This window comes from Rana temporaria, chromosome 5 (genome assembly GCF_905171775.1).
Source record: "Rana temporaria chromosome 5, aRanTem1.1, whole genome shotgun sequence".
NCBI lineage: Eukaryota > Metazoa > Chordata > Amphibia > Anura > Ranidae > Rana > Rana temporaria.
Window position 1 is genome coordinate 177,082,422 of NC_053493.1, and position 14,900 is coordinate 177,097,321.

At 43.3% G+C, this 14,900-nt stretch overlaps 1 protein-coding gene across 1 annotated transcript in view; it reads right to left on the reverse strand.

Moving 5' to 3' along the window:
* The window catches only part of LOC120940503 (terminal nucleotidyltransferase 4B-like), a 1,128,146-nt gene that overhangs the window by 899,287 nt on the left and 213,959 nt on the right, over window positions 1-14,900 (reverse strand). The gene's annotated exons all lie outside the window — the stretch shown is intronic.

The following is a 14,900-nucleotide window of genomic DNA, read 5'->3' on the forward strand; positions in this document are numbered from 1 at the left end:
AGAGACAGGGAGAGAGAGAGAGAGAGAGAGAGAGAGAGACACACACACACAGAGAGAGAGAGAGAGAGAGAGAGAGAGAGAGAGAGAGAGAGTTGTTGCCTGTTCACAATTGTTTCACAATTGAACAGGCAACAGGAGTCATCAACAATCCATATTTCACTAACCCCAAACATATCATCATACACACGGGCACAAACAACATCCAGGAACAACCGCAAGTCATTGTGGACAAATTATTGCAACTAACAGAGACTGCCCAACAAAAATTTCCACAGTCCAAAGTAACTCTGTCCTCCCTTCTTCCAAGGAGGGACATGCCAAACAACATAATCGAACAAATCAATGCAGAGCTGGCAGACAAAACCAGGTCAAAGCCTTCCATTCACCTGGCAGAACACCATTCTATAACGCCCCAACACCTCTATGACAACAAACATCTGAACAAACAAGGGGTCAGTCACCTGGCAAGAGAATTCAAAGACATTGTTCTTGAGAGAACTCACAACCCTGAACATGGCACAAACCATTCTCAGACAGACAGAATTACAACTGCAAGACCCCAAACCTCACCACTAATACAATACAACAACAATACACCCAGCCAAAGAACTGGATCACGAAGATGGCAAAAATGGAAACCACCCACCTCAAGATGGATATCAAGACCACAACAGAGCAGAGAAAAGGAGGAGGAGATACTAACCCTCCTCAGCACATTATGCAATGATGTGACTGAGCTAAAAAAGCAAAAAAGACAAGACGATGACAACCACCTATAAACCGGTTGGTCCCAAGAAATTCACCCATTACAAGGTATATACATATACAAACAAAAAATGACATCATTAGTAATCAGTAGCTGGAACATTCAGGGTCTGAATGCTTCAGCCTTCGGATCCAAAGTAAATGATCCAGATTTCAAGCAAAGACTATATGAGACGGACATACAAATCCTCCTGGAAACATGGACCAGGGCACAGGATGAACCATCAGTACCTACTGGCTATAGGGAATTCTCTGTCCCCGCACAGAAAGATAAAAACATCAAACAGGGCCGATGTTCAGGAGGAATACTAGTCTGGTACAAGGAGGAGCTACATGGGAACATCAATGCAATCAAAAAAGGAGAGAGCCACATCTGGCTAAGAATAAGCAGCTCCATCCTCACCTCCCAGTCCGACATCTACCTGTGTGCAGCATATATTGCCCCAGCAGAGTCTCCATATTTCAGACCAGACACCTATGAGATCCTACAAAATGAGGTCATCCACTTCCAATCCCTGGGACAAGTGCTAATCTGCGGAGACCTCAATGCCAGGACAGGAAGGGAAAAGGACTATACAAGTTCTGATGGCAACACATACATACTGGGCCATGCAAATTACGACCAGGAGTCCATACAGAATCAAAGAAACAGCTATGACTGTACAACCAACAAAAACGGAAGAAAGTTGCTGAATGTGTGTCGCAGTCTGGGCCTTTACATCCTCAACGGCCGTACCAAGGGAGACTCTCTAGGAAGGTACACATTTAGCTCCCATGTAGGCAGCAGTGTGGTAGACTATGCCATCACAGATATGAACCCCACACTCATCAATGGTTTTACAGTCACCCCACAAACACACCTATCAGACCACAACCAACTACTGCTAAACATCAAATCTTCTAGCAAACCATCACCAAACCTCCATCGGGCGTCTCTTCTCAAACTTCCACCATCATTTAAATGGTCCAAACAGTCTACCACAAAATACAGAGAGGTAACAGACAGACCCGACATTAAAAAACAGCTTGAAAACTTCCAAAACACCACCTATGAGATAAGCCCACCAGGTGTGAACCAGGCAGCAAAGGACTTCCATAAAATACTACACACCATTGCAGAAACAGCCCAGTTGAGAAAAACCAACTACAGGAAACCATCCAACAAACAATCCAATAAATGGTTCGACAAAGAATGCAAAGCATTAAGGAACACCTTACGGACCGTCTCCAATAACAAACACAGAGACCCTGACAACGCTGACCTAAGGATAGCCCATAGCACCCTACAGAAAAAGTACAAACAAACCCTTAAAAAGAAAAAGCAAGACCTCATCTCCAAAAACCTGCAAAAGCTGGAAGAGGCACTTCAGGAAAATTCTTTCTGGGAAACATGGAAGAATATTGGCTCAGCACCCAGGAAAAACAACCTCCACATCCAAAATGGCGACATCTGGCTCAACTACTTTAAGGACCTCTACAAAAATATTCCAGAGAAGGCTCTAACTGTAGAACAAAAAGACATCATCAAAAGACTAAATGACATGGAGGAAAAAATTAAGGACTTCCAGAACCCCCTAGATGTACCGATTACACCACAAGAAATTGGGGAGAAAATCCAAAACCTGCAAACCAAAAAATCCAGTGGGATGGATGGAATCCTGCCAGAGATGATTAAACACGGCTCCCCAGAGGTACACGCTGCAATGTGTAAACTGTTCAATCTGGTCCTGAGTGCTGGTTACTACCCTACAGTATGGAACCAAGGCCTCATAACACCCATCCATAAAAGTGGAGACCAGTATGATCCATCCAACTATAGGGGGATATGTGTCAGCAGCATACTAGGGAAACTATTCAACAGTATCCTCAACAAACGGATCCTCAACTTCCTGACACAACACAATGTCCTCAGCAGAAGTCAGGCGGGGTTCATGCCAAACCATCGCACTACAGACCACATCTACACCCTGCACAGCCTCATCAAGAACCATGTCCACCATACAAAACATGGGAAGATATTCGCCTGCTTTGTGGACTTTAAGAAGGCATTTGATTCAGTGTGGCACCCAGGCCTGTTCCTCAAACTATTGGAGAGCGGAATAGGAGGGAAAACATACAACGTCATCAAGAGTTCATACACTGAGAACAGCTGCAGCGTAAAGGTGAATGGGAAAAGAACTGAACACTTCCGGCAGGCCCGAGGAGTCAGACAGGGCTGCAGCCTAAGTCCAACCCTCTTTAACATCTACATCAATGAACTGGCAGCAGCTCTAGAATCCTCCCCAGCACCAGGACTGACTCTACATGACACCGAGGTGAAGTTCCTGCTCTATGCAGATGACCTCCTACTTCTGTCACCAACAGAGAAAGGCCTACAAGACAGCCTGGAAGTTCTGGAGAAATACAGCGCCACATGGGCACTACCAATCAACTCCAGCAAAACAAAAACCATGGTGTTCCAAAAGAAAAATACAAATCAAACAAAGAGCCCTTCCTTCACAATAAACAACTGCACTGTGGATGAAACTAACAGCTACACATACCTCGGCCTAGACATTACCCAATCAGGAAGTTTCAAGCCAGCCATAGAGGCACTAAAAGAAAAGCCATGCAGAGCCTACTATGCCATCAGGAGACGGCTGTACCACCTAAAACCACCCGTGAGAGTCTGGATCAGAATATTTGATAGCGTCATCGCCCCAATTCTTCTTTATGGCAGTGAAGTTTGGGGTCCTGTCACCTACCCAGACCAATCCAAATGGGACCCCAGCCCAACAGAAATATTCCATCTGGAATTTTGCAAGCACCTCCTCCAAGTTCATCGGAGCACCTCCAACAGTGCATGCCGGTCCGAGTTGGGCAGATTTCCCTTACTCCTCGCAGTACAGAAGAGGGCGCTATCATACTGGGACCACCTACAAAACAGCAGTCCCAACTCCTACCACCATCAAGCCTTACTGGACAGTAAGAACCAGTCCAAGCCTTGTGGCCTGCAACAACTTATTAACATCCTGTCTCCCCAAAACTCTCAACAATGCGGCCTGACAAAATCTCAAATAAAAATCATAACTTATAACTCCAAAGAAAAACATGTTGGAGAATGGAGACACGCAATAACAAACTCCAAAAAACTATTGCTTTACCAGTCACTGCAGAGAGAATACAAACTGGCCCCGTACCTGGAGGTGCTACAAGACCCCAAAGAGAGACAGACAATGAGCCTGTACAGACAACAATGAAAAAAAAAAAAAAAGGGAAAAAAATAAATAATTAAATAAAAAATAAAAATAAGGAGAGAGCTCAACCAACTCCTCCTATAGGGGTCTTATGAGGTACGAATTTTATGTTACGGCTTCTACGTGGGATTTCAATTATCCCGTAGTTACCGAAAATAGGGGGAGTTAACCTCCAAAGGCTAGAGTGGCTAAGCTCCTGCTGCCCTTCCTCACTATATTAAATTCCTCTTTAAACCCTTCCAATCTTATTTACCCTGTGATCTCCCCTTTCTCCTTTCCCTTCTCTTACTCTTCTCCCTTCCCTCCTTTCCCCTCCCCTTCACCTTCTGATCTCTATATTAGTATCCCTCCCCTACCTCCAAAATCCTTCAGCCTTCCCCTTTCCCCATTCCCATTTCCTCATAATTCTCTTTTTTATATACACCCATCATTGACATATCTAGTTTTCACTTCATAACCCATGTACTTTAACAGGTTATTTTCACATTAATAGAAAGTCAAACATTAGTATCATTGTTATTCATGATCCTCTTATTTCCTATATCATTATTGAGTTCAATTTATGAGTATCCCTTCTATTTATTAAATCTAGTTTAACTCTTTTCCCTTCCAACCTCCCCCCCTTTTTCTTATATATTCATCATCTCTTCTTTCCCATAGTTCCCCCCTTCTGTTCCTCTCCTTATCCCTTTTTCTTCTTTTCCCCTTTTTTAATACGGCATCTTCATATTCCCAGCCTTGACCCACCTGAACCTCCTTATGTGCATTACCTAATCCCCAATATGTGAAAGTGCAGATTCTCAATTTAAAACTGTGTTTTATGTGACGTGTTATTAACTTAATTGTGTCACTTTTATTTCCCATATCTCACTCCCCCCCCCCCCCCTTGTCCTTATATTTATTTATTTAAATAAAAAAAAAATAAAAAAAAATTATTCTTTCATATGTACAATAGTGCCAATAATCTCCCTTTCTACCCCCCTCCCCCTCTCCCCATAGACTAACCCCTCTCAATATTCTTATATGTGTACAGTGATGTACGTGGTCAAGTGTTTAATTTATTTTGTGTTACCAAAAAAAAAAAAAAAAGGCCCAGGGTGGTCTATCCTGATCTATTTAATAATATATAGTGCTGTATTATTTATATTCTCTTGTATAGTCATTCTAACATATATTTTTTATCCTCTCCTATTTCAGATATTACTAAACATTCCAATAAGGGTTCCATATCCACATATGAGTAAAAAAGAAGGGGGTCAATTGGGGGGGGGGTTCATGTCCAGACTTTACATTGATACCTTCATGGGAGGAGAGAAAAAAAAAATTTTTTTTTTTATAGAAATGAGAATGTATACAGTCCATACCATCAATTCATATTTCCCCTTCTCCTCGGTCCAAAAAAATCTTGAGAGAGGGAGAAAAAAAAAATAAGGGGAAAAACACTCACAGTTTTCCATTTCCCCAACCCAGTCTCTATGTTTTATTTCAATTTTCTTCTATTCTTCTACGTTGTGGTTCTCGATCTCTCTCTGGGCCACCTTTCCGACGTGATCTTTCCATTGGTTGTAGCCAATCTGGGACCTCTATCTTTTCTGTTCCCAGAAAATTAAACAGCTCTGGAAGTTCTGACGGTTCAGACAGTAAAAAAGAAAGTTGACCTTTTTTAACCAATAATGTAATCGGGTATCCCCAGCTATAGGTCCCGCCCCCCGATTTAATTTTTTCCAAAAGCGGTCGCAATTGCGACCTCCGTTGTAAAGTAGCCCATGAGAGGTCCGGGAGAATCTTTATTGTCATTCCTTCAAATTTCATTACCTTTACCTCCCACGCCTTGCGACTAATTATTTCTTTATGGGCATAATGATGGAAACGGCCTATCACATCTCTGGGTCTTGCTGGGTCATTGGGCCGGGGCCCCAGGGCCCTATGTAGTCGATCAAATTCAATCTGTTTCTGTTCCTGTATTAATTCCGCCCCTAGCTGCTGGCATATTGTTTTAACTACTCTTTGTAGAGATTCTCCCTCAATTTCTTCCGGTATCCCTCTAAAACGTAAATTTAGCCTTCGACTTCTATCTTCAATTTCTTCAAATTTCAGATATATCGCTGGACTCTGTAGTCTATAGGGGGATTCTTTTTCCCTTATCTCTTCTAGCTTAGTTACCCGATCTTCCAACTTCACCACCCGTGTCCCTTCTTCTGAGATTTTTTCTGAAAGGGCTTGCATCTCAGATCTGATTAACTGCATTTCTTTCCGGTGTCCCTCCTCTAGTCGGGTCACCAATGTTTCCATCTCATCCCTTGTTGGGAGAGCCTGAAGGATCGCCATTTCATCTCTCGTTGGTAATGCCTGCAGAATCGCCATTAAATCTAATCCACCTACACTATTTTCAACCATTTTCTTATACACCCTACTACTTATCTCTTCCTGTTCTTGCTCCCCTTCCATCGCCTGTGATGTAGTAAGGCTCATCCGGGGTGCTGCTCTCGAAATTTCCGGGTACTCTGTCCCCCTTGTCTCAATCACTGAGGTTCTTGCAGTAGCTGTAGCTGCTCTTGTACGTAGGAAGTAGTCTTTAATTTCTGGCTGTGTCAGTGGGGTCAATATTTTTTTGGTTTGAATCTGTTGCTGCTTTAACTGTGGGTTCCTTGCCTTTTTTTCAGTTACTACATTCATCCCAACTGCAGCGAGCGAAATAAATACTGCCCAGTTTTTTTTTTTTTTTTTTTTTTCATTGTTGTCTGTTACCCCCCCTCTCTCAGCTGCCGGCCAATCCGGGTGCGTTAGATGGATACAATAAGGATCACCTCTCTAAATGTTAGAGGACTCAATATCCCAGAGAAGCGGAAAATATTATTAAAAGAACTAAAATCTCTCAAAACGGATATAGGATTTATTCAGGAAACACACTTTAAAGAGGGGGTATCTACATATCTTCAAAACAGGAATTTTCCCAATGTATACCAGGCCTCTAATAAGGAAGCTAAAAGTAAAGGGGTGGCAATTCTAATAGCAAGTAGAATACCATGGTCCTTAACGGATAAATACGCAGATCCAGGAGGGAGATTCTTGTTTCTTAAAGGGAAAATAGGGGGCGAGAATGTAACATTAGCGACGATTTATGCACCGAACATACATCAAGATAGTTTCTTATCAAAGGTGATTACTAAACTGATGAACTTTAAAGAGGGCAAATTGATATGTGGTGGAGATTTGAATATAGCTTTGAACCCAAAGGAAGATACCTCAGTAGGGATGTTGTCAGTATCAAATAAAATTAGGAAACAAATCATAAAAAAACTATTTGAATTTCAGTTAGTAGATGTATGGCGCATATTACATGCAGGAGAGAAAGACTATACATATTTTTCAAACCCACATCAAATATATTCAAGAATAGATTTATTTTTGATACCTCATCAGTGTCTACACTTGATAAAGGACATTTCAATTGGAAATATAACTTGGACAGATCACGCCCCAGTAACAATGGAAATAACTTGGGGAGAGGGAACTCAGACGTCAGAGCGGAGGTGGAAATTAAATGAGAGTTTACTACAGAATCCCGATATAATTGAAGACGTAAAAAAAGAAATAACGTGGTATTTCCAGACAAATGATAATGAAGAAAGTGATCCGGGAATAGTTTGGGAAGCCCATAAATCAGTGATTCGAGGGGTTTTAATTAAACATGGCTCCCGAGTTAAGAAAGCTAGAGAAAAACAAATAAAAGAACTATTAGAAAAGATACAGAGATTGGAGATACAACATAAAAAAAAGACAGAAACGGGTATAGGAATTGAATTAACACATTTAAGAAGACAGGTAGCGGATCTCCTGAGATATAAGGCTGAAGCGGTTCTACAATATGCAGAGAAGATGACATATGATTCAGGTGACAAATGTGGGAAGTTACTAGCAAAAAAATTGAAAAAATTACAGTCACGGTCATATATCCCATTTATTAAAACCAAAGAAGATAAAAAATTACACCTTTCAAAAGAAATAGCACAAGAATTTAGGAAATACTATGCCGCGTTATATAACCTTCAAGGGAAGGAGAACCCCTCTGGGGCTGTTGAGAAATATATATCCTCAGCAGGTCTGACTAGATTAACATCTCCAGAGCGAAGAGATTTGGGAAAACCAATTACTCTGGAGGAAGTGCAATCAATAATGAAAACAATAAAACAGGGTAAAGCTCCAGGCCCAGATGGGTTCACCATACAATATTATAAAAGCTTTAGTACACTATTAGGAACCTACATGACTAAATTGTTTAATACAGTAGGACAAATAAGAAGGTTACCCCCGGAGACGTTACTAGCACATATTACGATTATCCCAAAAGAAGGGAAGGATCCAGGGGCATGCACTAGTTATAGACCAATATCATTAATAAATGTAGATATTAAAATTCTGACAAAGATCTTGGCATCACGTATACAGCCCTATCTATCTAAACTGGTACATTTGGATCAGGTCGGGTTCATCCCAAATAGAGAAGCAAGGGATAGTACTATTAAAGTGTTAAACTTAATAAACCAAGTAAAAGAAAAGAAGATATCGAGTGTTTTCTTGAACTCAGATGCAGAGAAGGCATTCGATCGAGTGAATTGGGAGTTTATGTTGGGAACAGTAAAACAAATGGGATTAGGAGAGCGGATGGCTCAGTGGATAGCGGGGGTGTATGCGGGACCAAGAGCTTTGGTAAAAGTGAATGGGGTGTACTCTGAGCCTCTAGCAATTACAAATGGTACTAGGCAGGGCTGCCCCCTGTCGCCTTTATTATTTGCATTGACATTAGAACCATTATTAAACAAGATTCGACAGAACAGAGATATAGTGGGTATTCAAATGGGAGGGAGGGAATATAAAGTATCGGCCTACGCAGATGACATGCTCTTCTCCCTAACAAAACCACAGATATCCCTTCCAAATTTAATGAAAGAAGTAGAACTCTACGGGAGGATGTCAAACTTTAAAATAAATTATAATAAATCTGAAGCAATGGGGGTCGCTCTGCCAGGGTCGATTAAGAATGGTTTGGAATTTAGTTTTAAGTTTAAGTGGACGACGAGGGCATTGAATTATTTGGGCACTCAAATGCCACCAGATTTAAAGGATACTTTTGAACTAAATTTTAAGCCATTATTGGGTACAATCAGAACAATGTTAGATGGATGGAGTAGAGGGATGCACTCTTGGTTTGGGAGATCTAATATTTTGAAAATGAGTGTAGTGCCAAAGTTTTTATATCTTTTTCAAGCTCTACCAATTCAGATCCCCATGTCGTACTTCAATCAAATTCGGGCCTTATTTACAAAATTTATATGGGGGAGTAAAAGGCCCAGGATTGGTAGGAAATTATTGATCCTACCCAAGAAGGTGGGAGGGATATCAGCACCGGATATGTTAAAGTACTATCACGCAGTCCAGTTGGGCAGGATAGCAGATTGGAGTAGACATGGGGATTATAAATTGTGGATCACTATAGAGCAACAAATGTGCCCTGTACCGTTAGATAGGGCAATATGGTGCTATTCTGCGTTACCCCTTACAGTTAAAACTCACCCAACGATAGGACCAACTTTATGGACTGGAAATAAAATATGTCATAATCCGAATTTCTCAACTAATAATTCCCCCCTCTACCCAATAATAGGAAATCCAGAATTCCAGCCTGGTATAGAATCCCATATACTCAAGAAATTAAAAGAAAAGGGGAGATTTCAAGCCTCCCACTTTCTGGGTGAAAGGGGGTGGATGACAATAGGAGAAATAGCACAAAGGGGAGGGAGCGGCGAGATACCGATATGGCAAGCGCGACAGGTACGACACTTTCTGGAGACTCTGGATGGTGCAGAAAAGTATAAACGGGCACTCACAAAGTTTGAGGAGTACTGTGGAGGAAAGGAACCACTAGCCCATATGATCTCTAAAATGTACATATTATTGACTGCACCACCAGAAGACTTTAGAATGTCGAGCCTAGTAAAATGGGAGAGAGATTTAGGCCAAGTTTTTTCCCCAATACAAAGCCAAAATATTATAAATTTAGCATTAAACTCTTCAAGATGCACGAAAATACAAGAATTAAATTATAAGATATTAACAAGATGGTACTATACGCCAGCGCGTTTAAATACATTTTTTCCTGAAATGTCAGATAGATGTTGGAGAGGCTGTGGGGAGAAAGGGACAATGCTACATACATTTTGGGGATGTCCAATAATACAACAATTCTGGGAAACAGTACGGAGAATTACACAAGTATTTACGGAATATCATATTCCAGTTGACCCATCGTTTTTTCTACTACATCATGCTGAAATATATCCGGTGAGATATAAGGGATCAATGATGTGTCATTTGATAAATGCGGCGAAAAGCTGCATTGCAACAAAATGGAAAGACCCCGAGGCACCTCCAATATCTATGTGGCTGAAAAAAGTAAGGAAAATAGGGATAATGGAGAAACTCCTCCCAAAAACAATAGATAAGAAAGAGCAAATTAAAATGATATGGGCACCTTGGGAATTATTTTTACAGTCGGAGGAAGGTAAAAAGCTAATAGGAGAATAAGATAAAGGGCAGTAGATGGAAGAAAGAAGGAAAATAGGAGAGAGAACATTTTGCGCACGGATGGAGGACAGCGGAGGAGAGGAGGGGTGTTTTGTATTGTCTTGTTAAGAAAAATTTTTCTTCCTTTTTTTTTTTTTTTTTTTTTTTCCCTCTTCTCCTAATTCTTCTCTCCGGCCTGAGGATAGACGGCTGGAGGAGGGGAATGGGGGAAGAAGGGGGTCTAGAGGTAGGGATGAGGGGGGAGGGAAAGGGGGGATAAAATGAGGAAGGAAGTGCTGCGGGAATAAGGAGGGAATTAGTACTTTAGATAAAGAATAAATGGATATTTAGTGGGAGATGGAATACTCGGGTAGTCTGAAAATTAGTTTAGAAGTAGAAAGTATTTGGTCTATCATAGAGGAATGGATTGAAACTAGTAGTGATACAGATATTATGAATAGTAAATAGAGTTGAAGAGAGAGAATAAATATAATTTCCATATATATGTTGATGTATAGGACTATGCTTAGTCCTCTTCTTATGTTTCCTGTATCACTTTCTTGCTTTTTGTTTTCTTGGAAAAGAAACGAAATAAAAAGGAAAATTTGAAAAAAAGAGCCTGTACAGACTGAGCGCCCACAGCCTGGAAATGGAATTAGGACGGCACAGACAGACCTACAAGCCTAGGGAGAGTAGACTGTGCCAGCAATGTAACCAGGGGGTCCCTGAGGATGAGGAACACTTCCTGTTACATTGCCCTAAGTACGCATCAGTGAGGGACACTCACTTCCAGAGACTCTCCGCTCTCATCCCGGACTTCAACTCTACAGAAGAGAAGAGGAAACTCCAAATTCTACTGGGAGAAGAGGAGCCAATGGTGAAGATAGCTGCCCAATATGTGACCGCGTGTCACAGACTGAGAGGGACATGAGACATTCCCCTTTTATATTACCCCCCCTTCCCCTTTATATTACATTACCCCCTTCCCCTTTTCCTTGCTTTGGCAATGCTAACATGTATTTGGTCCTGCCAATAAAGCTTATTTGAATTGAATTGAATTGAATTGAATTGAGAGAGAGAGAGACACAGAGAGAGAGAGAGAAAGACACACAGAGAGAGAGAGAGAAAGACACACACAGGGAGAGAGAGAGAGAAAGACACACACAGGGAGAGAGAGAGAGAAATACACACACAGGGAGAGAGAGAGAGAGAGAGAGAGACACAGGGAGAGAGAGAGAGAGACACACACATGGAGAGAGAGAGAGAGAGAGAGAGAGACACACACACAGGCAGAGAAAGAGACACACACACAGGCAGAGAGAGAGAGAGAGAGACAGGGAGAGAGAGAGAGAGAGAGAGAGAGACACACACACACACAGGGAGAGAGAGAGAGAGAGAGAGAGAGAGAGACACAGAGAGAGAGAGAAAGACACACACAGAGAGAGAGAGAAAGACACACACAGGGAGAGGGAGAGAAAGACACACACAGGGAGAGAGAGAGAGAGAGAGAGACACAGGGAGAGAGAGAGAGAGAGACACACAGGGAGAGAGAGAGAGAGAGAGACACACAGGGAGAGAGAGAGAGAGACACACACACACACACAGGGAGAGAGAGAGAGAGACACATGGAGAGAGAGAGAGAGAGAGAGAGACACACACACATGGAGAGAGAGAGAGACACACACACACACACACATGGAGAGAGAGAGACACACACACACAGGGAGAGAGAGAGACACACACACAGGGAGAGAGAGACACACACACACACACAGGGAGAGAGAGAGAGAGAGAGACACACACAGGGAGAGAGAGAGAGACACAGACAGACACAGGGAGAAAGAGACACAGGGGGGGAGAGAGAGAGACACGGAGAGAGAGAGAGAGAGAGAGAGAGAGAGAGAGAGACACACACACAGGGAGAGAGAGAGACACAGGGAGAGAGAGAGAGAGAGAGAGACACAGGGAGAGAGAGAGAGAGAGAGAGACACAGGGAGAGAGAGAGAGAGAGACACACAGGGAGAGAGAGAGAGAGAGAGAGAGAGAGAGAGAGAGAGAGAGAGAGCGAGAGACACACAGGGAGAGAGAGAGAGAGAGCGAGAGCGACAGGGAGAGAGAGAGAGAGCGAGAGCGACAGGGAGAGAGAGAGAGCGCGAGAGCGACAGGGAGAGAGAGAGAGCGCGAGAGCGACAGGGAGAGAGAGAGAGAGCGCGAGAGCGACAGGGAGAGAGAGAGAGAGAGCGCGAGAGCGACAGGGAGAGAGAGAGAGCGAGAGCGACAGGGAGAGAGAGAGAGCGAGAGAGCGACAGGGAGAGAGAGAGAGCGAGAGAGCGACAGGGAGAGAGAGAGCGAGAGCGACAGGGAGAGAGAGAGAGAGCGAGAGCGACAGGGAGAGAGAGAGAGAGCGAGAGCGACAGGGAGAGAGAGAGAGAGCGAGAGCGACAGGGAGAGAGCGAGAGGGAGAGAGAGAGAGAGCGAGAGCGACAGGGAGAGAGAGAGAGAGCGCGAGAGCGACAGGGAGAGAGAGAGAGCGCGAGAGCGACAGGGAGAGAGAGAGAGCGAGAGCGACAGGGAGAGAGAGAGCGAGAGCGACAGGGAGAGAGAGAGCGAGAGCGACAGGGAGAGAGAGAGCGAGAGCGACAGGGAGAGAGAGAGCGAGAGAGACAGGGAGAGAGAGAGCGAGAGAGACAGGGAGAGAGAGAGCGAGAGAGACAGGGAGAGCGAGAGAGACAGGGAGAGCGAGAGAGACAGGGAGAGCGAGAGCGAGACAGGGAGAGCGAGAGAGACAGGGAGAGAGAGCGCGAGAGACAGGGAGAGAGAGAGCGAGAGACAGCGAGACAGAGAGAGAGAGACAGGGAGAGAGAGACACACAGAGAGAGAGAGAGACACACACACAGGGAGAGAGAGACACACACACACAGGGAGGGAGAGAGAGAGAGAGAGAGACAGGGAGAGATAGACAGAGAGAGAGAGAGAGAGAGAGAGAGAGAGAGAGAGAGACACACACAGGGAGAGAGAGACACACACAGGGAGAGAGACACACACACACAGGGAGAGAGAGAGAGAGAGAGAGAGAGAGAGAGAGAGAGACACAGGGAGAGAGAGAGAGAGAGAGAGAGAGAGACACACACACAGGGAGAGAGAGAGACACACACACACACAGGGAGAGAGAGACACACACACACAGGGAGAAAGAGAGAGAGACACACACACAGGGAGAGAGAGATAGATAGAGAGAGAGACAGACACAGGGAGAGAGAGAGACACAGGGAGAGAGAGAAAGACACAGGGAGAGAGAGAGAGAGAGAGAGAGAGAGAGAGAGAGACACACACACAGGGAGAGAGAGAGAGAGAGAGACAGACACAGGGAGAGAGAGAGAGAGAGAGAGAGAGAGAGAGAGAGAGAGACAAAGGGAGAGAGAGAGGGTGGGAGCAGCAGCAGCACTAAGAATGAGCTCCTGAAACTTCATCACTTTATACTTTGTAAAGGGTAAAATTGAAGGACAAAACCAGGAAAATTGTTGAGACTACACACAAGAAATAGATGAACAAGAAGAAATGACTCAACGAAAAGAGGAGAATAAAGACAAAAAATGCAAAACAAGAAGACCATCTAGCAGACAAGTATCCAGCATGAGAGAGCATCCAGGGCTGAATGACTCAAGCAAACAGATACAAGGTAGGACAATCCTGCTATAACAGCAAACACAGAAACATATAGAAAATATCATTTACGCAAACTTCTACACTTAAAAATGGAACAGCAGACAGCATATATGCCAAACACAGACCCCATTACAGCTAAAGCCAGCAGGGGGTCTGAGGTCTTAGAGATTGTTACTCAGAGGGAGAAAAGAACAAACAAGTAAAGAAAGCCATGAAAAAAGAACAACTGAAGCAAAATCCAGTGACTCTGTTTGCTGACTTCTCCAATACTGAAAATGGCAGAAAGAAAACCGATTTGTTATTCCATACTGAGAATACTGAAGCCTGGCATACAGCTTTCTGTAAATATTACAAGGATATTACAAAGGGAGGTATCTGCATGGGCAGACAGATCAAGGTCAGGGATGAGGAAGACAGTGGTGTTGTACTCACCCTAAACATTTATCACAATGGCACCATCATGGCACAAGGCATTGAGGAACAACTAGAGGAGTTTGAGCATACCTTCCCCTTAATGAAAGATCAAGCCAAGGATTTAAAAACTACAGACAAAAATGATGAGAAACAGATGGCAGCAAAGACATTGTCCATGAACATGCCTGATGTCCCCTCACCCAACATGCTCAGCGATTGCTTATCTCACCTAGAAAGAGATTTTGTACAGTCCAA